We start from the raw sequence: 24980 nt of genomic DNA, 5'->3' as shown, positions 1-24980 counted from the left end.
AAATGAATATAATTGGTTCAGAGTTTGTTTTGATATTTTAACCTGCATGTCGTGATCGCGTTTGGTATAGGGGGGACAAAATCAGTTTGCGCACGATGGCGCGCGCGTGCGGCCGGTTTGGGTACGGTGTAAGGCAGGATTCATCTCGTCACCATAACTCTTATTAGGTGGATTTTCCTGCCCGTATTTAGTCATAACCTTCAAATGATTATTTCTCAGCCTGCTATTTGTGGTACTGATGCTAGGCAACATGTCAGTAGCACTATGCAAGGGAACATGTAGCTGTTAAATATTCCCACATAATCATTCAAATGTTTTATATCTCTGTGACTAACATATCTCCACACCAGGTTGGAATAAGTCCATGCCTAAACTGCCCATTATGATCGTCAGTAGAACGACTTAAACTAGAAACCAGTATCGCCAATAACTGTTTTGACTCCAGATGAACTTGTTGGATAATAATGGGGCCCAATATTACCACAAAAGCACTCTGTTCTATTCGACTGTGGAGCCATTGATGAACCCATGTCCCCAGGGGATCAGTCTGTCACAGAGTGTTACAAAAGGGTTAGTCAGGGGACCGAAACAACATTTTACAGACTGCTAGTATCAGCCAGACATCCAAACTGTCTGTCAATATGATCAATACTCCTAATTTACGAGCCCCACTTTGGCACCACTCTACAATAAATAATGTTTTATTCTGGCATGTGGAATGAGGCCAGCCCAAGGAGAGTTAAGTATTATGTCCGATGTAGGGTAGTTAATGAATAGTAATTGATTTACAGTACCAGTCAAAAGTTTGGACACACCTACTCATTCAAGGGTTTTTCTTTATTTTTACTATTTTCTACATTGTAGAATTATAGTGAAGACATCAAAACTATGAAATAACATATGGAATCATGTAGTAACCTAAAAAGTGTTAAACAAATCAGAGTATATGTTATAAGGATGCGGTCATTCAAATGGAAGTTAGTATGGATCTTTTAAAAACTGTAAAGAAAATATAGCAAAACAGAAATGTTGTAGAACTTTGAAAGGACAGACGTGGCCTCAAGTCATATTCTCTAACTTAGTAAATACAATGGAATCACCTATAGTATACAGGATATTTTCCATTAACACAAACAGCCCTGGGAATGTGTGCAGGGACAAACACTTCAAATGGTGGAAACATATGTTTTGTGCAGGCCAGCCAACTGAACAGAGGTGATCATTCGGTCACAGCTTTTGCTGCAAAATAGAATAACCCTGAATCATGGTTGGCTGCAATCAGAGGTAGGACCGAAGGTGCTGCAGCTGTTGATTAGTCATCATCTGAGGGCTGCCAGGTCTGAGAGGCCATGGAGGATTATTTGTACTATCTTCCATTAAATCAGAAACGGTGAGAGAGGGCACCCTTGTCTAACACCACACTGTCCTCACAGATGAGAGAGAACGCCTGCAGATTTGAGATGTGATTTCCAACATGATTTGATGGAGAGCATGTTCATCATGATCAGCATTCAGAACCGGGTCTTCTTTCCCTTCTCTTTTTCTGGCTGACTTCTATTGAGGAGGTGCAGAAAGCATCAAGGTTATTGAGTCACTGTACACATCTAGGAAATTATTAACCAGTGACATTCTTTAAATTATTTCAGAGGTGGTTTGATCAAATTGGGACTGTAGGGGAATTCAGAGTGTGACCGAGAAATAATTCCAGTGCAGGCTTTGAAAATGTCAGAGTGCATACATAATAACATATTAGGACAGTGCAGTCTTTTCAGGAAGAGACAAGAAAACAATTCACTCTTCCAAGGTTATGATGCCAATGTAATGCCTCTCTATAATTCAGATAAGTCTGCCTTTCTTATACAAATTAGTATCAGTTGTGAACTGTAGGTGTATTTTTACAACAGTAACCACTAGCATTCAAATTACCAATGTGCTTGACAAAAAAAATAACTACCTTAGGTATTTGAGATATAACAGCGACATAACACAAATAGCCTAGTGAAAAGTTGTCCTAATAGCATACTAAGTAACTCTACCTTGACACACCGTATTTACAGATCCATCTGTAAATGCCTAATTACATGGAACCCAAATTGGCATGCGTCATCATGCATACATTTATTTTGTCCCCCCACACCAAACGTGATCACGACACGCAGGTTAAAATATTAAAACAAACTCTGAACCAATTACATTAATTTGGGGACAGGTCAAAAAGCATTAAACATTTATGGCAATATAGCCAGCTAGCTTGCACTTGCTAGCTAATTTGTCTTATTTAGCTAGCTTGCTGTTGCTAGCTAATTTGTCCTGGGATATAAACATGGAGTTGTTGTTTTACCTGAAATGCACAAGGTCCTCTACTCCGGCAATTAATCCACACATAAAACGGTTAACCGAATCGTTTCTAGTCATCTCTCATCCTTCCAGGCTTTTTCTTCTCTGGACTTTATATTGCGATTGGCAACTTTCATAAATTAGGTGCATTACCGCCACTGACCTTGTTCGTCTTTCAGTCACCCACGTGGGTAAAACCAATGAGGAGATGGCACGTGGGTACCTGCTTCTATAAACCAATGAGGAGATGGGAGAGGCAGGACTTGCAGCACGATCTGCATCACAAATAGAACTGACTTCTATTTTAGCCCTTGGCAATGCAGACGCTCGTTGGCGTGCGTGAGCAGTGTGGGTGCAATAATTGAATAATATAGATTTCTAAATGTATTTCGCAAATGCTCGCGCACGCGACGCGAGCGGTGTAGTCAGAGTATAATTGTGCTCCTCATAAAAGCATAGGAAAGAGGAGAGCCAGAGGTGACTTTGGATGGGAGGAACTGCTGCCTGAATAATAAGTCATATTATATCCATCTACATAAGCCCCTTTATCAGTTAGTCTATGAGGATACCATTGAGAAGCCTTTGAACTTACTTTCTCATCTCTTGATACTTGGCTGTTGTATGCATATCAAAGCCCTGGAAAGCCCTGTTAGTTTCACTGAGGACCTCGATGAGTCCATGGACTATTCGACTATTGATTGGATAAAGGCTTTAATGCTGAGAGCTGCGACACATGTCCACTACTGGCTTGTTGTTCCACATAATTACCAAGCAAGTTAATTTTGTTCAGCCTCTTTGTTTTGGATGCGTCAATAACATTGCGCCGGGTACCTTTGGTGGGGATGGGCTGTGGGCACAGGGGGGGAATGGGAGTTGAAAGACGGTTGGTTTTACACTCTGCCTCTCACTTTAACTTTGTAGAACTCTGTTAATCTAGTTGCATTTAGGTGAGGGTTGATACCTTTATTTAAGTACACTAATGCATGATCAGGATGCCCAGTTCAATGGTAAGAGATTCCATCAACACCTGTCGCCAATAATAACCCACCCCTCAAAAGATCACGCCCCATAAGGACCCAGATGGTAAGGGAATGAAGGAAATCCACTATATTAAAATAAATATTTTCTCAGTGCTCCTCTAGGAGGTTGCAACAGTTCTGTTTCCCATGCTACAGCCACTTCTTCAAGTGGTATTAGCAGTGCTGGTGGTGGATTAACATGGACTGTGATTTATACGTCTATCTAGCATGGTGAAATGAGACTCCCCAAATTATTTTGGCAGCAATTTGTATGGCTTTTTGTTGAACAAAACAACGTGAATACCAGCACAGAGAAAGCCATATTATCCTGCCCATGCAGGACCTGGCCAGTGCTGTGATTTTTGTTAAATCCATTTTGAGACATTCAACATTTATGCTTAGTTAACAAAATGAATGTAATCTAAATGGTTATTGCAGTGTTTGCTGCATACTGGGAGGAAGTGTAGCCATGGCATTTGTGCAATAAAACTGAGCTGTGTCTTGAATTGCTCATGTAAAAAATTATTTCAATAATGTCAGGCAAAAAAAGTATTAGATGGATTTTCACTAATTGATAGAATGTAAGACTATGAGGGAGCAGGTCAACACCTGTTTCCTTTCTGACTGCCAGCTACAAGAGTCACTGCTTCATGTTCAGGCTTAGCAGAGGAATAGTTATTTCTTTATTGTACACAGAATTTGTCACATTCACTATTTCAGTTTAACTAAGTGCATCCATCTCAAGTATGAATGTGAAGACGCCCCCTCTGTTAAGACAGTGACTATCCACACCGTTGGGAGCCTGTAGACTTACTTTCCTCTTAATCGAGGGACACTTAGCCTCTCGTTCTTTGGCAGAAGAACGTGAAGAAACAGCATGTGCCTTAGTGTCTAACTTAACTAGAGAGTCAGCTTCCCTTGGTCCCCTCAGAGACATTCTAACTCTCCATCTCTGTCTGAGGAAGTGTTCCTTCGTTCCTCTCTGCCTGCCGACAGACAGACAGACACACAGGTTCGGCTGTGACAGGAAACATCAGAACGCGAGTACACCTCCTCCTTAATGAGCCCCAGTGTGAGATGGGGGCCTGTCATGCCAAATAGTTTCCCCCTGCCAAAAAGTGTCGTCCCCCCCCGCGTCACAATGGGATTCGATGAGTTCTAGCTTCTGTTGCTACAACCGGATTGCGTACAGTAATGAACCAAAGCGTCCATTGCTATGATGGTTGCTTGGATCTATTTTACCTCATAGTGGTCGCGAAGGAAGGAGAACGCGGGCATTTCTAGTTCTATTTCACCTCATGAGCGCTCACTCATCCCGCGCAAAATGATTACCTCATAATTGCTCTCCAAGGACAGTGTTTTTGACGGTGACAACCTGCTGACTACCTGCTGCTTCAGATTACTGAAAAGACTGAAACGAGAACATTCTTCTTTACCATATATTTCTCTTTATATAAGAAAATATTGTTAAATAGGAAGAAATAATTTAAGCTGTTTTTAGATTGACGTTGCTAGCTACCATACTTATTTACCTCAGCCTGCCTAGTCAGCTAGCCAGACACAGTAGCTGGCTAGCTAGCCAGACAGTTTTATTTAGCTAACGTTAGCTATCTAGCTACTGTAACTGTTATTCAAATGTATTTATAAAGCCCTTTTTACGTCAGCCGATGTCACAAATTACCTCAAATTATTGTAGGTTTCTGTATGTATGTATTTAGCTAGCACTTCCATGGCATCCCTCTGAGATTTTATTTTATATTTCCAACCAGGCGAAGTGCTATGAAGGCACCACTGATCTTGACAAGAGGCGCAACATTCAGAGAAATTCACAATAACTAATGTTAAGCAGTTCCCTTCTATTAGATAACTGGATGCATTTAGCTATGTACAACCATTTTCCATCTAGCTAGTTGGTCATCTACATGTTGCTAGCTATACATATAGTTCAGTGGAGGCTGCTGAGGGGAGGATGGCTAATAATAATGTCTGGAATGGAGTGAATGGCATGGTATCATTTTACATTTACATTTAAGTCATTTAGCAGACGCTCTTATCCAGAGCGACTTACAAATTGGTGCATTCACCTTATGACATCCAGTGGAACAGCCACTTTACAATAGTACACGTGATGCCATGTGGTTGATACCATTCCATTGACTCCATCCCAGTCATTATTAAGACAGCAGTGCACATGTACTTAGACGTGACTATTTCAACAACTCTTCTCTTCCAACTTGTTAGGCAATAATATATACCTCCCAAGTGGCGCAGCAGTCTAAGGCACTACATCTCAGTGCTAGAGGTGTCACTGTACCAAAAAATATCAATGTTTATGTATTACAATCTTAAATATTGCCAGGTTGGTTTTCACCGCTGTTTCACAAGGTGTTCTTTGTAAGTTGTAAGGTATCCTTTGATGGTATGTATTTGTTCCACATTATTCATTTTTGTATCCTAGGACCTACAATATATATATATATATATATATATATATATATATATATATATATATATATATATATATATATATATATATATATATATTCAACCACAAGAGTGTACTAATGAGTTATGCGAGCTAGAAGAAAGGAATCATAATGGAGGACTACTGAAATTATTTTAGTGTAGATAAGGGAAGAGCAGGTTAAAATAGAAACATGATAGGCCAGACATGCCATGGATTTAAATGGATTTGCGTATGAATGGAGTGGAAATTAGCAAACTTTGCGATCTGTAAGGTAAGTCAATTCAATGTACACGTTTTCTTTGCCATTTACGAAATGTAGAAACATTTAACTCATGAATTTCATGTTGTAATGTTAACAAGGCACCCAAAAGTAGTTTGAAGTAAGGTTTTCATTTTATTAGCTAAATAAAACTTATTTAAACAGTGAATTGATGCGGAAATCAGCCTTGTTTGCATAGCAATCATGAAAAGATTCGAATTAATGCTGTAATGATCTAAAAAATTATCATCATTGTGTCATCACACCTTTGATACAGCAACAGATGCTAATAGTTTATTGAATCACATTGTGATGCTAAGGGGGACACTTTTTGTCCTGGGGACATTATTAGGCATGACAGGCCCTATAATCATCTGGTGCTCAGGCCGCTGTCAATTCAAGCTGCGGGACTGTAGCCCTGCCAAGACCTTAGAGGGAGCTTAGATACAATCAAAGGTACATCAACAGCTGGCACATCAGACACCCTAAATCTAACCCCCAAACACACACGCTTCTTTCTCCTAAAGAGGAATAACAGGAACTCAACCTCTCGGTGCACCACGATGGATGTCGTGGAGGCAAAGACTGCAATCGCTTTCAAAATTAGTGTAATGTTAGATAGCTTTTCTGTAATTTAATATATATATTTTTTGACCTATTCTCACCAATTGCGTGATAGTTAGTCTTGTCCCATCGCTGCATCTCCCGTACGGACTCGGGAGAGGCGAAGGTCGAAAGCCATGCATCCTCCGAAACACGACATTGCCAAGCCGCACTGCTTTTTGACACACTGCTCTCTTAACCTGGAAGCCAGCCGCACCAATGTGTCAGAGGAAACAACGTACAACTGGCAACCGTCTCAGCGTGCATGCGCCCTGCCCACCACAGGAGTCGCTAGAGAGTGATGGGACAAGGACATCCCGGCCGGCCAAACCCTTCATCAACCCGGACGACGCTGTGCCAATTGTAAGTCGCCTCATGGGTCTCCCGGTCGTGGCCGGCTGCGACACAGCACAGGAATCGAACCCGGATCTGTAGTGACACCTCAAGTGCTGCAGTGCCTTAGACCGCTGCACCACTCGGGAGGCCCCATGTTGGATAGCTTGATTGATTTTTATTTATTAGATGGCTCCATGAATCTGTAGTGTTATTCATTGTCATTGGATGTCCCAGTACAACAAAGGATAAAAGGGATATTCATTAAAACAATGAGGGACAGTGGCACACACCGAGATTTTACGCCTGTATCCCTGAACTAGAAATAGAGATGCTCTGATAGGAAAGCTCTTACTCCTTCACTAGTAGAAACTCTACTGCATTTCACAATGCTCTGTAGGCGACGTGAATGCACAGAGCATATCAACTAATATACATTATTGTTCAAAAGTTTGGGGTCACTTAGAAATGTCCTTGTTTATGTCCATTAAAATGACATAAAATTGATCAGAAATACAGTGTAGACATTGTTAATGTTGTAAATGACTATTGTAGCTGGAAACGGCAGATTTTTTATGGAATATCTACGTCGGCGTACAGAGGCCCATTATTAGCAACCATCACTCATGTGTTTCAATGGCACGTTGTGTAAACTAATCCAAGTTTATCATTTTAAAAGGCTAATTGATCATTAGAAAACCCTTTTGCAATTATGTTAGCACAGCTGAAAAGTGTTAAAGAAGCAATAAAACTGTCCTTCAGACTAGTTGAGTATCTGCATTTGTGGGACCGATTACAGGCTCAAAATGTCGAGAAAAAAATAACTTTCTTTAAAAAATCGTCAGTCTAGTCTTGTTCTGAGAAATGAAGGCTATTCCATGCGAGAAATTGCCAAGAGACTGAAGATCTCGTACAACGCTGTGTACTACTCCCTTCACAGAACAGTGCAAACTGGCTCTAATCAGAATAGAAAGAGTGGGAGGCCCCGGTGCACAACTGAGCAGGAGGACAAGTATATTACAGTGTCTAGTTTGAGAAGATGCCTCAAGTCCTCAACTGGCAGCTTCATTAAATAGTACCCACAGAACACCAGTCTCAACGTCAACAGTGAAGAGGCGACTCCGGGATGCTGGCCTTCTAGGCAGAGCTCCTCTGTCCAGTGTCTGTGTTCTGTGTGGAACTCTGAGCTCACAGAACAGGACCGCCGAGTGCTGAAGCGTGTAGCGCGTTAACATCATCTGTCCTCGGTTGCAACACTCACTGCCAAGTTCCAAACTGACTCTGGAAGCAACGTCAGCACAAGAACTGTTAATCGGGAGCTTCATGAAATGGGTTTCCATGGCTGAGCAGCCGCACACAAGCCTAAGAACACGCACCAATTGGAGGGGTCGCCGCCATTGGACGCCGCCATTGGAAGAAGGTTGAAGAAGGTCGCCGCCATTGGACTCTGGAGCAGTGTAAACGCGTTCTCTGGAGTGATGAATCACGCTTATCCATCTGGCAGTCCAACGGATGAATCTGGGTTTGGCAGATTCCAGGAGAACGCTACCTGCCCGAATGCATAGGGCCAACTGTAAAGTTTGGTTGAGGAGGAATAATGGTCTGGGGCTGTGTTTCATGGTTCAGGCTAGCCCCCGTAGTTCCAGTGAAGGGAGATCTTAATGCTACAGCAAACAATGGCATTCTAGATGATTCTGTGCTTCCAACTTTGTGGCAACAGTTTGGGGAAGGCCCCTTTCCTGTTTCAGCATGACAATACCCCAACTTGCACAAAGTGTGGTCCATACAGAAATGGTTTGTCGAGATCTGTGTGGAAGAACTTGACTGGCCTACACAGAGCCCTGACCTCAACACCATGGAACACCTTTGGAACAAATTGGAATGCTGACTGCAAGCCAGGCCTAATCCCCCAACATCAGTGCTCGACCTCACTAATGCTCATGTGGCTGAATGGAAGCAAGTCCCCACAGCAATGTTCCAACATGTAGTGGAAAGACTTCCAAGAAGAGTGGAGGCTGTTATATCAGCAAAGGGGGGACAAACTCCATATTAATGGCCATGATTTGGAATGAGATGTTCGACGAGCAGGTGACTTTTGGTCATGACTTTTGGTCATGTAGTGTATTTAAATAATCGTTACTGGTTCACTGATGTACTGTATGTGTGGGCTGGACAGAAAAAAAACAGTCCCACTTTCAGATCAGGATAAAACAATGAAATATCTTAAAGGATGATTTTGACTTAGACTGGAGTGCCTAACTCTGTGCACAATACCCACTCCCTGAGATCAACAACAACGTGATACTCCCCTTCAAACACCAATAAAATAACCATCAGTGGGTGGTAAAAAATGGTTGATGGCTGCTCACTTTAAAACCCTCTAAAACTGCTGATACCAAAAAAGACTGAGGAAGCAGTCTACTTTGAGAGAGGCGTCTAAGTGACTGGCTTACTGAATACTGATGTCAAAGAGCTGTGTGACATCTGGAAAAGGATGGTGTAGTTAGTTTCCATATGTCATGCATTAGTAATAGCTCATCACAAAACAGATAATGTCATTTTGTACATAGCAGATCTCATCAAAGGCAGTAAGCCTCTTGTCAGCCCTATAAGTTGGTGCTGTAATAACAGGTTTCATTCTTAAAGATCTATGAATATGTATGAGGTACATAGTCTATTACATACATGTTTTATCTCCGGACTTCAGCTGGGAATGTTCTGGAGAACAAGCTACAGGAAGTACTGTATTCCTGTTCTAATGTCCTCAAAAGCACATTTCAGCTGATTTTTTAATCGTAAGAATTGATTTATTTTGCCCCTCTGAATGCTATATTGGCCCTTTTTTCTTTTATAAATGAAAATGCATCATGATTCTTGGCCATATGACTAACGCTATTGGACGATGCCCAGTCCACTGTTTTTCCATTATCGAAGTCTTGGTCTCTGTGAAATCATTAGTCCTGAACTTCAGAACACTCAGCAATTTTAATCACAAGACAACTGTTACCTTCAAATGATGATAAAACGTCTCAGAGAATTCCCCCGTCTTAATCAGGATTAAGACTCAATGGCTACTATTGATTCCATTATTACTCATCCAGCACTGTCTACCTTTTTCATTGTGTTACAAATAGCTTTAATTCTGCTTAGACAGGCTTGGAACCCCTCCATTAATTACTACCACTAGCTTTTCTTCCTCTTTTCCTCAGAGCCACAATACTAGGCAGATTAGTATGCTCATATAGTCAATTATAGCCCTGTCACAGCTGATGCTAAAAGGACACTGAGCTGGATAATAAACTAGCCGAAATGCTTTACTCTACTGTAGGTTTTGGATCTGAGGGCAGTGAGTGTGATCAGCTTCTAGACTACATTTGTTATTTTTTTGGTCCGTAAGAGTTAGATCTGATATTTTGCTTTAGATCATTTTCATTTTTTATAATTTCCCATGAAACCCAAATACATACTAAATGCTACACATCACCAGGGATGGGCTTATTTCAGTGAACATTTCAGGAAACCACGGTTCAAATCAGGCATTTCCAGAGATTAGATTATCATAGGCATCAGAATAGGACCTAAAGCCAGTGCACTCTCGCCTTTACCCCAGAGTCCTACTAAACCCATTACTTTCCAGGGTTGCCATTTGATTAACAGTGGTTATTGATTATCAGAGGAAATAGTCAAGCAGAACATCACCTGATCAAAGCTGTCAACTCCCTAATGGGGGAGAGCTGCTGGAAACGATTGTGGGAGACAACACCAGGGAGGTGGGAGGTGACATTTTCTTAATGTAAAACCTGAACACACTTTCCTACGTGTTGTGTTTGGTTCGTTTATAGCTCATATTAGCCCCAGGGCTTATATGTTATGCCTAAGCAATAGAGAGAGGAATTAAAACCGTGCAGGAATATTAAGCACATGTATAGTACATGGAAAGAAGAAACTTCCACATATTTGTACAGTATTGTGTGGACAGTAGGGGGTTTATACATTGCCTCTTTAAAGAAATAGGCCTACATCATCACTCTTGGATTTAGGGATGATAAAACATGTTTAAATGCCATTTAATAATAATAATGATCTGTTTAGCATTTTGGGGGTATTTCTATGTTTGTAAGGCTTTTGTGGACTGTCTTCCCCCAGCTTGCAAGGTGCTATGATACGGAGCTACATGTGACTGTGAGCAAGGCCGAAACACACCAGGCATAATGACAGTGGTAGAACTAGGAAATGTTCTATTCTAGTAATCATAAGAGTGCCAGTGGCTCTGTTGTTGGGTAGGCGCCTGCCGGAGGGTCACAGGTGGTTCTGGGGGATGGATATGAGACTGTGGTTAGGAGAGTGGAGAGTTAAGTGGCACATAGCAGGCAGAGACACTGACATCCAGCACCAGGACAGTGAACAGTGCCAGAGGTGAGCCATCAGCCACTCAGAACACTGCTCCCTGCCAGAGGTGAAATAGCATGCTGTCAGAGGGGATGAACCACACAGCTGGTATACAAGGGCAAGCTGGCAAGGTAAAAGAACCAGGCTGGTGCTGCCACACAAGCCTTAAAAGGACCTTTCCAGGGTGGCATAACACGTGCAACATCAATCTGTCCCATAAGATGGATAACAGGCTGGCATAGAGAGGATGTTAGGCAGTGGAAGCCATCCTGGCACCAAGGAATCTGCCCCCATAGGTGAATAGCTTGGCTGACGCGTGTTGCACTGCTCTGTGAGTGGAGCCAGAGATAGAGCTGTGAGCTCTGAGGTGGAAAACACAGAGGTGTTGGGAATATTATGGATCCCTGCGGTTTCCTGTCAGTGCTTTTTTTTTCAAACTTTTTGTTGTCTGCTTCTCCCAGCTGCCCACGCTATAAAACTTATTCCAGAACACGTATGGTACATACCCATAAAAATATTGAACTTTTTTTAAATGTTAAACGTGTCAAACTTGTAGGCAGAAGGAGATAACTGAAAAATGGATTGGCAATGAGTCTTCAAGACACCAATCAATATTAGCTTTTAAATCAATGATGTTTCTCAGAATGCATGCAAATAATGTCGTGGTAAAGTGAAATGGCATTTCATTTTATAACTGGTCTGTCTCGGAACAGCAAATGCAACAGCACTTTCTACTGTATGTGAACATTAATGGTAAAGTAGTCATAGCACTTTTTAAAGGGCCCTTGGGGGACTGAAATGGGAGCCCAAACAGTACGCTGCTTCCGTACCCAAACACCCACAGTATGTTTCTCACATTAGCACAGTGACAGATGTGCCTGGAATCACTGTGGCAACATCAATAGGGATTTGAGGGAATAGAACAATTTTCTCTGAAGAGATTATTGTCATTATTCAATTCGCCATCATTGTATTAAGAAATAATGAAAGAACGGTCAATCAGACTCTTTGATTGAGATTCTACTGCTTTATGCAGTCACCAAATGGTCTGTATGATCTAAAAACATGTGTATTATCATGTGACTGTACAAATACTTCCAATCACACACTGCTTTATTGTTTGAGCCACACCTCCAAACATCAGTGTATAGGATGGAAATGCATAGTATTATATAATACAAAAATGTCCTTTAGGTGTCCAAGACAATAGAAACATACAGAAAACTGTTTCTAACCACTGGAGGAAGTGGTAATTCACTCTCTTACAGGGAGTATAAAAAATACCATGTGATGAAGCTGACCTGTGACTCCACCCAGACTGGGCACTGCCAGCCTGGAACAGAGACTGGCAAATGTACTGGACCTGACGACTGCCAAACGAGAGCCTTTATCACAGGCATCAGGCAGAGCAGAGTGGGAGAGAGAGAGGGCATGGACTCCAACCCAGGACCCAGGCAGCCATGAGTTGAGCAGGCTAGTGAACCAGCTCATATGTGACTTAGGCCAGCAGTGCTTCAAGCACAACCAACCCCTGGCCTCTGCCCCCTCTCCATTTCTGACCTGTTTTCACCTCAACTCTCTGGCTCTTGGCAAAATAGTTGCTATTCAGATTTTGTATTGCATCATTTCCATGACCGGGGATTGGGAGTGGAGTAGAATACCGCTCCCTCACTCGCATCTCACAATAAATATTTATGAACACATTTGAATAATGTGCTTTTGTAATGACAAAATGTTATTTGGATCTGTGCAACAACAAAAAAAAGACGCCAAGGAGGGGAATGGCATCCTGCTCAGGAAAGGGAACATTTCATACGTTAAATTCATTCTGGGTCATGCATGGTTAAGTGGCCCAGAAATTAGGTGGATGCCCATGAGCAAAGCAGGCAAAGCCCAGCACACCTGGGCTACTATTTGTGAATAGATAATAATATCCAACCTATCAATGATTCACCAGCCTCACCAAATAATAATGCCTGTGTGGCAACAGCCAAAGCTACCATACACCCTGCTCAGTATGCAAGGCTTGGGTTTATGCTTCAGTGTCACATGCCTTTCATATCTAACTTATAGAACCAGATGTGGCCTAGTTTGGGTTCTCCACCAGATATCACCTTTATTTTCCCTTTAAGGGAGAATGTGTATTTTTCGGAGTCTCTGATACATAGCAAATATCAACTCCGTGGCATAAGTCACGTCGGGACATATGGTAGATTTTGGAGTTGTGCATGCTGCATCTCCCAGGGTGTAACACATTGCATTGTGTGAAAGTGGCACATTGCAATGTGCAACACATGGCCCACTCTGGAGAGACAGTGAGAGGGGGATGACTGGACTGGAGTGGAGGAGAGGGAGAAGATCAGATCAGGAGGTGTTTTAGGGAATACTTGATAAAGATGTCAAAATGTGAACCAAGCAGCATTGCCGTTCTTGACACAAACTGGTGCACCTGGCACCTACTACCATACTCCGTTCAAAGGCACTTACATTTTCTGTCTTGTGTATTCAGACCCATTGACTTTTTCCACATTTTGTTACGTTACAGCCTTATTCTAAAATGTATTAAATTGTTTTTTCCCTCGTCAATCTTAAGCACAATACCCCATAATGACAAAGCAAAAACAAGTTTTTAAAAATGTTTGCTAATTTATAAAAAAATAAAAACATGAAATATGCATTTACATAAGTATTCAGACCCTTTACTCAGTACTTTATTGAAGCACCTTTGGCAGTGATTACAGCCCTGGGTATGATGCTACAAGCTTGGCAGACCTGTATTTGGGGAGTTTCTCCCATTCTTCTCTGCAGATGCTCTGTCAGGTTGGATGGGGAGCGTTGCTGCGCAACTTTTCAGGTCTCTCCAGAGATGGTCGATCGGGTTCAAGTCCGGGTTCTGACTGGACCACTCAAGAATATTCAGAGACTTGTCCCGAAGCCACTCCTGCGTTGTCTTGGCTGTGTGCTTAGGGTCGTTGTCCTGTTGGAAGATGAACCTTGGCCCCAGTCTGAGGTCCTGAGCGCTCTGGAGCAGGTTTTCATCTGTACTTTTCTCTGTTCATCTTTGCCTCGATCCTGACTAGTCTCCCAGTCCCTGCCGCTGAAAACCATCCCCACAGCATAATTCTGCCATCACCATGCGTCACTGTAGGGATGGTGCAAGGTTTCCTCCAGAAGTGACTCTTGGCGTTCAGGCCAAAGAGTTCAATCTTGGTTTCATCAGACAAGAGAATCTTGTTTTTCATGGTCTGAAATTCTTTAGGTGCCTTTTGGCAAACTCCAAGAGGGCTGTCATGTGCCTTTTACTGAGGAGTCTGGCCACTCTATCATAAAGGCCTGATTGGTGGAGTTCTGCAGAGATGATTGTCCTTCTGGAAGGTTCTCCCATCTCCATAAAGGAACTCTAGAGTTCTGTCAGAGTGACCATCGGGTTCTTGGTCATCTCCCTGACCAAGGCCCTTCTCCCCCGATTTTTCAATTTGGCTGGGCGGCCAGATCTAGGAAGAGTCTTGGTGGTTCCAAACTTCTTCCATTTAAGAATGATGGAGGCCACTGTGTTCCTGAGCTCAATTTCGAGTCTCATAGCAAAGGGTCTGAATACTTATGTAAATAAGGTATTTCAGTTTTTTTTAAACAGTCTATGTCATGGAAAGAGTGGGTGTATTTAATGTTTTGTAAACTCAGTTCATAACAACCACGACAGAAAAAAATCACATTTTACTTTTCTCTAATTACAGGCTTTCTGCAATGAAATTATCATTCACAATTTTTTCTTTTTTTTATCCTGTGCTGCATTGCATTTATTTATCCCTCATGAAGATGCTTCCTAGGAGAACAACCATAGTATAATACTTTTACCAAGAAGTGCCATCCTGTTTGATGGGAGATAATGCATAAAAACAGATAATGCAAGTTGTTGAAATTTTGGGGGGCCGATCCACCAGGCATCATCTAGTGATGGCAATCATTGTCAATTTAATTTGGGAAGTGGATTATTTACTTTCATCGATTCCTCTTGACTGATCAGGATATCTTTAAGACCTGTGGTTGTGTCTCATCTGATTTACTATTGTAGGTCAATCTCCTGTCTCTTTGAGCATCCTCCACCATGCAGTTATCTTGAACAGACATCTCACCATTTACACTGAACAGAAATATGCACGTAACCTTCAACCATTTCGAAGATTTTACTGAGTCACAGTTCATATATGGAAATCAGTCAATTTAAATGAATTCATTACGCTCTAATCTATGGATTTCACATGATCACATGATTGGGAATACAGATATGCATCTGTTGGTCACAGGTACCTTTAAAAAATGTAGGGGTGTCTGGCAACAGCACTGGTGGACATTCCTGCAGTCAGCATGCCAGTTGCACACTCCCTCAACTTGAGACATCTGTGATATTGGGTTGTGTGACAAACTGCACATTTTAGAGTGGTCTTTTATTGTCCCCAAGCTGCACCATGTGTAATGATCATGCTGTTTAATCAGCTTCTTGATATGCCATGCCTGTCAGGCAGAGGAGAAATGCTCACTAACAGGGATGTAAACACAACATTTGAGAGAACTAAGCTTTTTGTGCATATGGAAAATTTTGGAATCTTTTATTTCAGCTCATGAAACATAGGACCAACACTTTACATGTTGCATTTATATTCTTGTTCAGTGTACTTCGAGCAAGTTTTCTCTGTTTTTTTCCTTCTACTTCCAGAGCTGATTTCTGGTTTAGTTGTATGGTGCTTAGCCATTATGAAACAAGTCCCATTTGTATTTCTCAAGCGTTGTAAACACGGTATCTCTTATAGTCCTACAGGGAGCTATTTGAAAATAGTCAATACTAACATTGGTGGGTTTCCAAGGCCTCTCTTTCTCTTGGCTGATTAGCAATAGCTTGTGAAAATGAAACCACTGGGACTGTTCAGTTGGACCTACATAGGGTGAAGTCAATGGCCCATATAATGGTGCTTCTAATGAAGTGATAGCAATGTTTTTTCCTTACTAGCTGGCGTCCCTATGCATTCTCTGTACTGTGAATGCAACAAACTCAACCGTTTCTACCTAACTGCAAATTACCACAGAAATCACCCTGTGTGGAAGCTACCATGCATTTGTCAATGAAAAAGATAATGACCACGAGGGGTGAACATTGTGTCCATAAAATACATGATTTCTCAATGCATGTTTTTTTTATTTTTGTCAGTGGGTAGGTGTTTCAGACTATGGCTGAAATAGACAAGAAATAGTGTAACAGGGAGGAAGCAGCACCCAAATTACCAGAGTCTGACTGCTTTGTGAAAGAGACTACTTGAGCACTGTGTTCTGTTGATGCATCATACACATTTGTTTAGGGGATGGGATGTTGTGATCATCATTTCACTTTCCGTTAGTGTAAGAACCGATGCTGGAGATGAGAAGCATATACGGGGAGTCAACATTTAATTGGAACAGACAGGCAACAGTGTCAGCACCCTTGTAACATAAGGACAGACGATAAACAATGCAGCAGTGGGGAACAGAGATGGGGAACTGACAAATATAGGAGAGGTAATGACAGAGGTGATTGCAGAAGGGGGTAGGATGGGGGAAGGTATGTGTAATGTGTGTGTAATGATGGTGGCAGGAGTGTGTAATGCTGGGCAGCCTGGCGCCCTCGAGTGCCAGGGGGGGAGAGCGGGAGCAGGCGTGACAGTTAGATTCTGTTAAATGGAAGACATGGGCTAGGAGGGTGATTTGAGTTCTGATTAAAGGATGTTCTATTCTGAGGACACAAACTGCTCTGGTGTTGGTCAGATGAGGGCCAGGTGTGGTGAGAACATGGTTCTAGTTGGATCCCCACTAGGATGAACACAGTCTAATCTACAGTGTTGGAGAAATATTCTCTCTACCTCCTATATAAAGGGAGCGCAATCTGTTTCTACTCATCACTCCGGGCTGAAAACAAAACTCAAAAAAAAAGTGAGATATGGATGTTGAACAGGTGTTTTTCTAAGACAAAAGGCTTACGTCTCAAGTGAAATTTTTTGTTAATTAATAAATGCTAATGCATAACCTGTAAATGTGGTTTGGTCCTGATAAAGTTAATAAAACAAGAGCTAAGCAAACAGAGGCAGAGATAGTGTGGTGGTTTGCCTTACTACAAGTGATAGATGATTCAGGGCACAGGACTCAACCAGAGGAACTCTTCAAAAGCAGGCATAATTGGGCATGTTAAAGCTTAAATCCACATAAGGTAAAACAGCGACACTGGTCACCCCCAAGTGCATTTGTTATAATTTTTTAAAAACAGGGTGGAGGAGCATCCTGGGGAAAATAGTGCGTACTCTGCTGCTCTATCACGTGTGCAATTATGTCTAAGTGACAAAAATAGTATTCCTTATTTGAAGCAACAAATTTGTTGTTGTAACATCATAGGTTCCAGCTTTAACCCATGCAGCATTTATTCTCTAAAATCAAAGAATAAGTTTCATTGATTTGAATGAGGATGCATGTTCTAATAATTATATTTTTAAAACACTACCCTCTAGCTCAGGGATCAGCAACTAGATTCAGCTGGAAAAAAGCTGGACGCTTTTTTTCTTGAGTGGATGGTCGGGGTGCCGGAACATAATTACATACAATTTGTAGACTGCAAATTGACCGCAAGAATCCCAAACAGATATAATATTTGACTAAAACATCATTTCAAACCTTACTTACATTTGGTTATGATCACTTGTGTCTCTCTATTCTGCGTGGCAATACTTGGTAATAGATTTCCAAAATTAAAATCTCTCTGAGCTGATTTCCTGTTTTTTTCAGTCTTTTATGTACAACAGTGAATATTGCTCAGAAAACTTGGGGTGCCAAATAAAACGTTGGCCCACATTCCACCAGTTGGGGACCCATGCTCTAGATGCAGTGTTTCAGACTACTGGTTTATGTGGGCTGCTGGTAGATTTGCCAAACATAATTGGACATGAGGAGACTAAATCATAACAGGTTGAGCACGGTTGGAACACTGTTGTTGTTGTTTGGCCTTTGCTGCTGTAGCTCAGCGACCTTCAAGCTACAGTACAGTCACAATGGTAGTGGTTGTATTCTCTAATAGGAAGCAATATTGTCTATATCTAATAGAACATTCGAGATATGAGCCATAATACACATGTAATTAGCTAGCCATTTAACCATGTCCACTAATGTAAATTACAGTAGGCTGTATTATGTTTCGAGAACAGACTGTATTGGATAAATAAAGTACTAGTGAAGGATTACACGTTGGTATGTAAACATGGGTGGTTGTGAAATGGTGGCTCACAGCCAGTGCCTGCTGGGCCACAGCTGAATCCTGGGTAGATAAAAAATAAATTAAAAAAGTAATAGTTTGGGAAAATGTGCGATCACTCAAATACGGTGATCATTAGAATCAGGATTATTAGTCATTCATCCATATCGCATGCACCAATTTCCCCTTATACGGTAGTAGGTGCCCCTCGTAGATGACCTCTTAGATGGTTGGCACACTATCTCCATCTCTACTGTTGTCTTTCATGTGATGCAACTGAGTAGACCAAAAAACACAAGTGTCACTCAAATGACACACATTCAGCTCCACACAGTTCATTCTTGACTTCATGGATATAGATTTCAGAATTATAGTGGATTTCTGAAACAGAAATACAAATTCTGTGCGAAGAAATGTCTGACAGTTTGGGGAAAGAAAGGACACCTTTTATCAATTTTTGACACAGGAAGAATCTTTGTAGTCGCTGAGAATCTTTGTTGTTTCTGCATCTGGCGCAGATTATTGCTATGACGACTTGTTTGTCTTTGCTGTTGCCATGGGCTCGGGTGAATGACGGCAGGGGTTGTAGGTTATTTGGGTTATGTACTTTCTACATGCGATAAGTTTAAGAAGTCTTTGTTATTCATTTTTACTATTATATTCAGTCAGGTCTGGGTTGATAATTGGTTGCTTGTTAGGGACCCCTGCTCTAGATACACACAAAAGGCAATACACACAAAAGGCTTATTCAGACTGCTTCATTAATGACTTGTCTCATTTTGGTGTACACTCCAGCATTATTTCATCTCACTATAATAATATGGCTACCCCAGGGCTCTGTTGGATTACATACACTATATTACAAAAGTATGTGGATACCCCTTCAAATGAGTGGATTCGGCTATTTCAGCCACCCCCTTTGTTGACAGGTGTATACAATCGAGCACACAGCCATGCAATCTCCATAAAAAACATTGGCAATAGAATGGCCTTACTGAAGAGCTCAGTGACATAGGATGCCACCTTTCCAACAAGTCAGTCAAATTTCTGCCCTGCTGGAGCTGCTCCGGTCAACTGTAAGTGCTGTTATTGTGAAGTGGAAACGTCGAGGAGCAACAACCGCTCAGCCGCTAAGTGGTAGGCCACACAAGCTCACAGAACGAGACCATTGAATGCTGACTCGCATTCCGCGTAAAATAGACATCTGTCCTTGTTTGCAACACTCACTACCGAGTTTCAAACTGCCTCTGGAAGCAAAGTTGGCACAATAACTGTTTGTCGGGAGCTTCATGAAATGGGTTTCCATGGCCGAGCAGCCGCGCAGGTGCAATGCCAAGCGTCGACTGGAGTGGTGTAAGCTTGCCACAATTGGACTATTGTTTGTACAGATGAACGTGGTACCTTCAGGCATTTGGAAATTTCTCCCAAGGATGAACCAGACTTATGGAGGTCTACAATTCTTTTTCTAAGGTCTTGGCTGATTTCTTTAGATTTTCCCATGATGTCAAGCAAAGAGGCACTGCGTTTGAAGATAGGCCTTGAAATACATCCACAGGTACACCTCCAATTGACTCAAATGATGTCAATTAGCCTATCAGAAGCTTCTAAAGCCATGACATCATTTTCTGGAATTTTCCAAGCTGTTTAAAGGCAGAGTCAATTTAGTGTAAGTAAACTTCTGACCCACTGGAATTGTGATAGTGAATTATAAGTGAAATAATCTGCCTGTAAACAATTGTTGGAAAAGATACTTGCATCATGCACCAAGTAGATGTCCTAACCGACTTGCCAAAACTATAGTTTGTTAACAAGAAATTTGTGGAGTGGTTGAGAAACGAGTTTAATGACTCCAACCTAAGTGTATGTAAACTTCTGATTTCAACTGTATCTCCCTGGCAACTGTAAATAAGCAAAGATTACCAGCTGTATGACACAGTATCCTCTCTTCATTGTAAAACCCCAAGCCTAGTGTAAAGAGGTCTTAAACAAACCTTGTGGTTATTCTCTTTTCCTGACGTGTTGTCAGGGTAATAGTATAATGGGCCATTTACACGTACAAATCGCTCATTAACCCAGTATAAAAAGTGAGGCTTAGGGAGAGGTTTGTTCTGTCAAAGGGGTGGGGTCTATCAAGATGTGGAGCAAAATTATTTTTTCTTCTTTTGTATTGTTCTTTTTAGAGTTTTGAATATAATGGCAAGCTTACCATCTGTTTTGCAAAATGATGCTTTTAATCTGCAGTACCAGTCAAAAGTTTTGACACACCAATTTATATTCAAGAGCAGGTCCTCAGAACACCAATTTAGAAACACTCTTCAGACTGAAAAAAAGACGTCAGGCTTACAAGGTGAAAGCCAAATGGAAAATGACAACTAATGCAGAAGAGAAATAAGGCTTTTATGTGCCCTGACTGCTGAGAATCTCCCCTCTGCTTTTGAAAGACAATGATAACCTAAACCAAGTTCCGGTTCATTCTCCAAACCTGCATTTAATATACATTCACAATGGCAGGGTCCCTAAGCTGTAGACCCCCACACAGACACTGATTGATATGAGATTTTGTTGGGCACACACCGATTTAAATCTAAAGAGGTGACATACACGGGTTCACAAACAGTATAAAACAGACATTACATCAAATATGACTTGAAATATGTCAGCTCAAGTGTCAAACCAACATAAGAGGATTCGACAAAGGCACTTGGCTATATATCATGAACGGTTGCTGTCAGAAAACCATGTCAAATATACAGTACCAGTCAAATGTTTGGACACACCTACTCATTCAAGAGTTTTTCTTATTTTCTTTTTACTGTTTTCTACATTGTAGAATAATAGTGAAGACATCAAAACTATGAAATAACACATATGGAATCAAGTATTAACTAAAACAGTGTTAAACAAAACAAAATATATTTGAGATTCTTCAAAGTAGCCACCCTTTGCCTTGATGACAGCTTTGCACACTCTTGACATTCTCTCAACCAGCTTCATGAGGTAGTCACCTGGAATGCATTTCAATTAATCCTTGTGTTGTCTTAACCTGTCTGGCACCGGCGTTCCGCTAGCGGAACTCCTCCCACATTCCACTGAAAAGTTAGAGCGCGAAATTCATACACATCTTGTGAATCCAGTCAACATGTCCGATTTTTAAAATGTTTTACAGCGAAAACACCACATATATTTATGTTAGCTCACCACCAAATACAAAAAAGGACAGACATTTTTCCCAGCACAGGTAGCATGCACAAAGCCAACCTAACTAACCAAGAACCAACCAAACTAACCAAGAAACAACTTCATCAGATGACAGTCTTATAACATGTTATACAATAAATCTATGTTTTGTTCGAAAAATGTGCATATTTGAGGTATAAATCAGTTTTACATTGCAGCTACCATCACAGCTACCGTCAGAAATAGAACCGAAGCAGCCAGAATAATTACAGACACCAACGTCAAATACCTAAATACTCATCATAAAACATTTCTGAAAAATCGATGGTGTACAGCAAATGAAAGACAAACATCTTGTGAATCCAGCCAATATTTCCGATTTTTTAAGTGTTTTACAGCGAAAACACAATATAGCATTATATTAGCTTACTACAATAGCCTACCACACGACCGCATTCATTCATCAAGGCACGTTAGCGATAGCAATAGGCACGTTAGCGATAGGGAATAAACCAGCAAAAGATATTAATTTTCACTAACCTTCATAAACCTTCATCAGATGACAGTCCTATAACATCAGGTTATACATACACTTATGTTTTGTTCGAAAATGTGCATATTTAGAGCTGAAATCAGTGGTTATACATTGTGCTAACGTAGCTTATTTTTCCCAGAATGTGCGGATATTTTTATGACACTCAACTATTCTGACCAAATAACTATTCATAAACGTTACTAGAAAATACATGTTGTATAGGAAATGATAGATACACTAGTTCTTAATGCAATCGCCGTGTTAGAATTCTAAAAATAACTTTACGACATCCAGCTTAGTTATAGCGAGAGAGTACCCAAAATCTGGGCGCAAACGACTATTTCACATGTTCGACAGATATATGAAATAGCATCATAAAATGGGTCCTACTTTTGATGATCTTTCATCAGAATGTTGTACAAGGGGTCCTTTGTCGGGAACAATCGTTGTTTGGTTTTAGAATGTCCTCTTCTCCAGTCAATTAGCACGGAAAGCTAGCAAAGTGGCGCGAAGCTCTCCTTCCTGAACAAAGGCACACAACGCAACACGCCTAACGTCCCGAATAAATTTCAATAATCTAATAAAACTATATTGAAAAAACATACTTTACGATGATATTGTCACATGTATCAAATAAAATCAAAGCCGGAGATATTAGTCGTCTATAACGGCAGCTTTCAGAAGGCAAACCAGGTCCCTTCACGCGCTCTCCAGAAAACAGGAAACTGTTGACACGTCATGCCGAGAGCTTTTATTCGACCCCAGATCAAGTTATACACTCCATTTCTTCTCTCACTGCCTGTCGACATCTAGTGGAAGACGTTTGAAGTGCATCTATACTAATAAATATCAAGGACATTTATAGGCAGGCCCTAGAACAGAGCATTGATTTCAGATTTTCCACTTCCTGTCAGGAAGTTTGCTGCAAAATGAGTTCTGTTTTACTCACAGATAAAATTCAAACGGTTTTAGAAACTAGAGAGTGTTTTCTATCCAATAGTAATAATAATATGCATATTGTACGAGCAAGAATTGAGTACGAGGCCGTTTAAATTGGGCACGATTTTCCCCCAAAGTGAAAACAGCGCCCTCTGTCCTCAACAGGTTAACTTCTAGTTCCTCCCAAACCCGGATCCGGGAGCACCCCCGTCAGTAAAAAAGCTGACTAGCATAGCCTAGCATAGCGTCACAAGTAAATAGTAGCATCTAAATATCATTAAATCACAAGTCCAAGACACCAGATGAAAGATACACATCTTGTGAATCCAGCCATCATTTCTGATTTTTAAAATGTTTTACAGGGAAGACACAATATGTAAATCTATTAGCTAACCACGATAGCAAAAGACACAACTTTTTTTGTCCACCATTTTTTTCCTGCATAGGTAGCTATCACAATTTCGACCAAATAAAGATATAAATAGCCACTAACCAAGAAACAACTTCCTCAGATGACAGTCTGATAACATATTTATTGTATAGCATATGTTTTGTTAGAAAAATGTGCATATTTCAGGTATAAATCATAGTTTACCATTGCAGCCACCATCACAACTCTCACCAAAGCAACTAGAATAACTACAGAGACCATCGTGTATTACCTAATTACTCATCATAAAACATTTCTTAAAAATACACAGCGTACAGCAAATGAAAGACACAGATCTTGTGAATCCAGCCAATATTTCAGATTTTCTAAGTGTTTTACAGCGAAAACACAATATAGCATTATATTAGCTTACCACAATAGCCAGAAACACAACACCATTTACCAGCAGCAAAGGTTAGCGATCGTAACAAACAGGCAAAAGATATATAATTTTTGACTAACCTTGATATTCTTCATCAGATGACAGTCCTGTAACATCATATTACACAATGCATATAGGGTTTGTTCGAAAATGTGCATATTTAGCGGCACAAATCGTGGTTATACAATGTGATTAGTGGCCAAAACTTCAAGCAATCTGTCCGGCGCCATCTTGGAGAGGCACCTATTCTAATCAATAAGTAATCATAAACTTGACTAAAAAATACAGGTTGGACAGCATTTGAAAGATACATTAGTTCTTAATGCAACCTCTGTGTTAGATTTTTTAAATTAACGTTACTGCGCAATACAGCGTGCGCTAAAGCGAGACCGCACCGAAATTCATGGCGGAATTATTATTTGACATTTGTCAACATAAATACGAATTAACAGCATAAAGACTGCTTACTATTAGCTGAGCTTCCATCAGAATCTTGGGCAAGGTGTCCTTTGTCCAGAACAATCGTCTTTTGGTTGAAAGATGTCCTCTTCTCCTGTAGAAATAGCAGCTAACGATAGCCACCCACTGGAGAGGTGTCCAACTCGTGAAAGCGCGTCACAAAGAAATTCCAGAAAATCGCAATAAACTGATATAAACTGCTATAAGTCGGTTTAAATTAACTACCTTATGATGTCTTTAACACCTATAACGAATAAAAACATGACCGGAGATATCGAACTGCTAAAACGAAAGCTTTTGCAGGACGCCATTGTGATGTCCCTCTTGCGCCAGGCGCACCGTTGAAAAGAACGGTACTTCCGTTCCATGAGCCTTTATAGTGTCCCA

This window comes from Salvelinus namaycush, chromosome 23 (genome assembly GCF_016432855.1).
Source record: "Salvelinus namaycush isolate Seneca chromosome 23, SaNama_1.0, whole genome shotgun sequence".
In the NCBI taxonomy this organism is placed as follows: domain Eukaryota; kingdom Metazoa; phylum Chordata; class Actinopteri; order Salmoniformes; family Salmonidae; genus Salvelinus; species Salvelinus namaycush.
Note: the sequence above shows the minus strand (reverse complement) of the source record.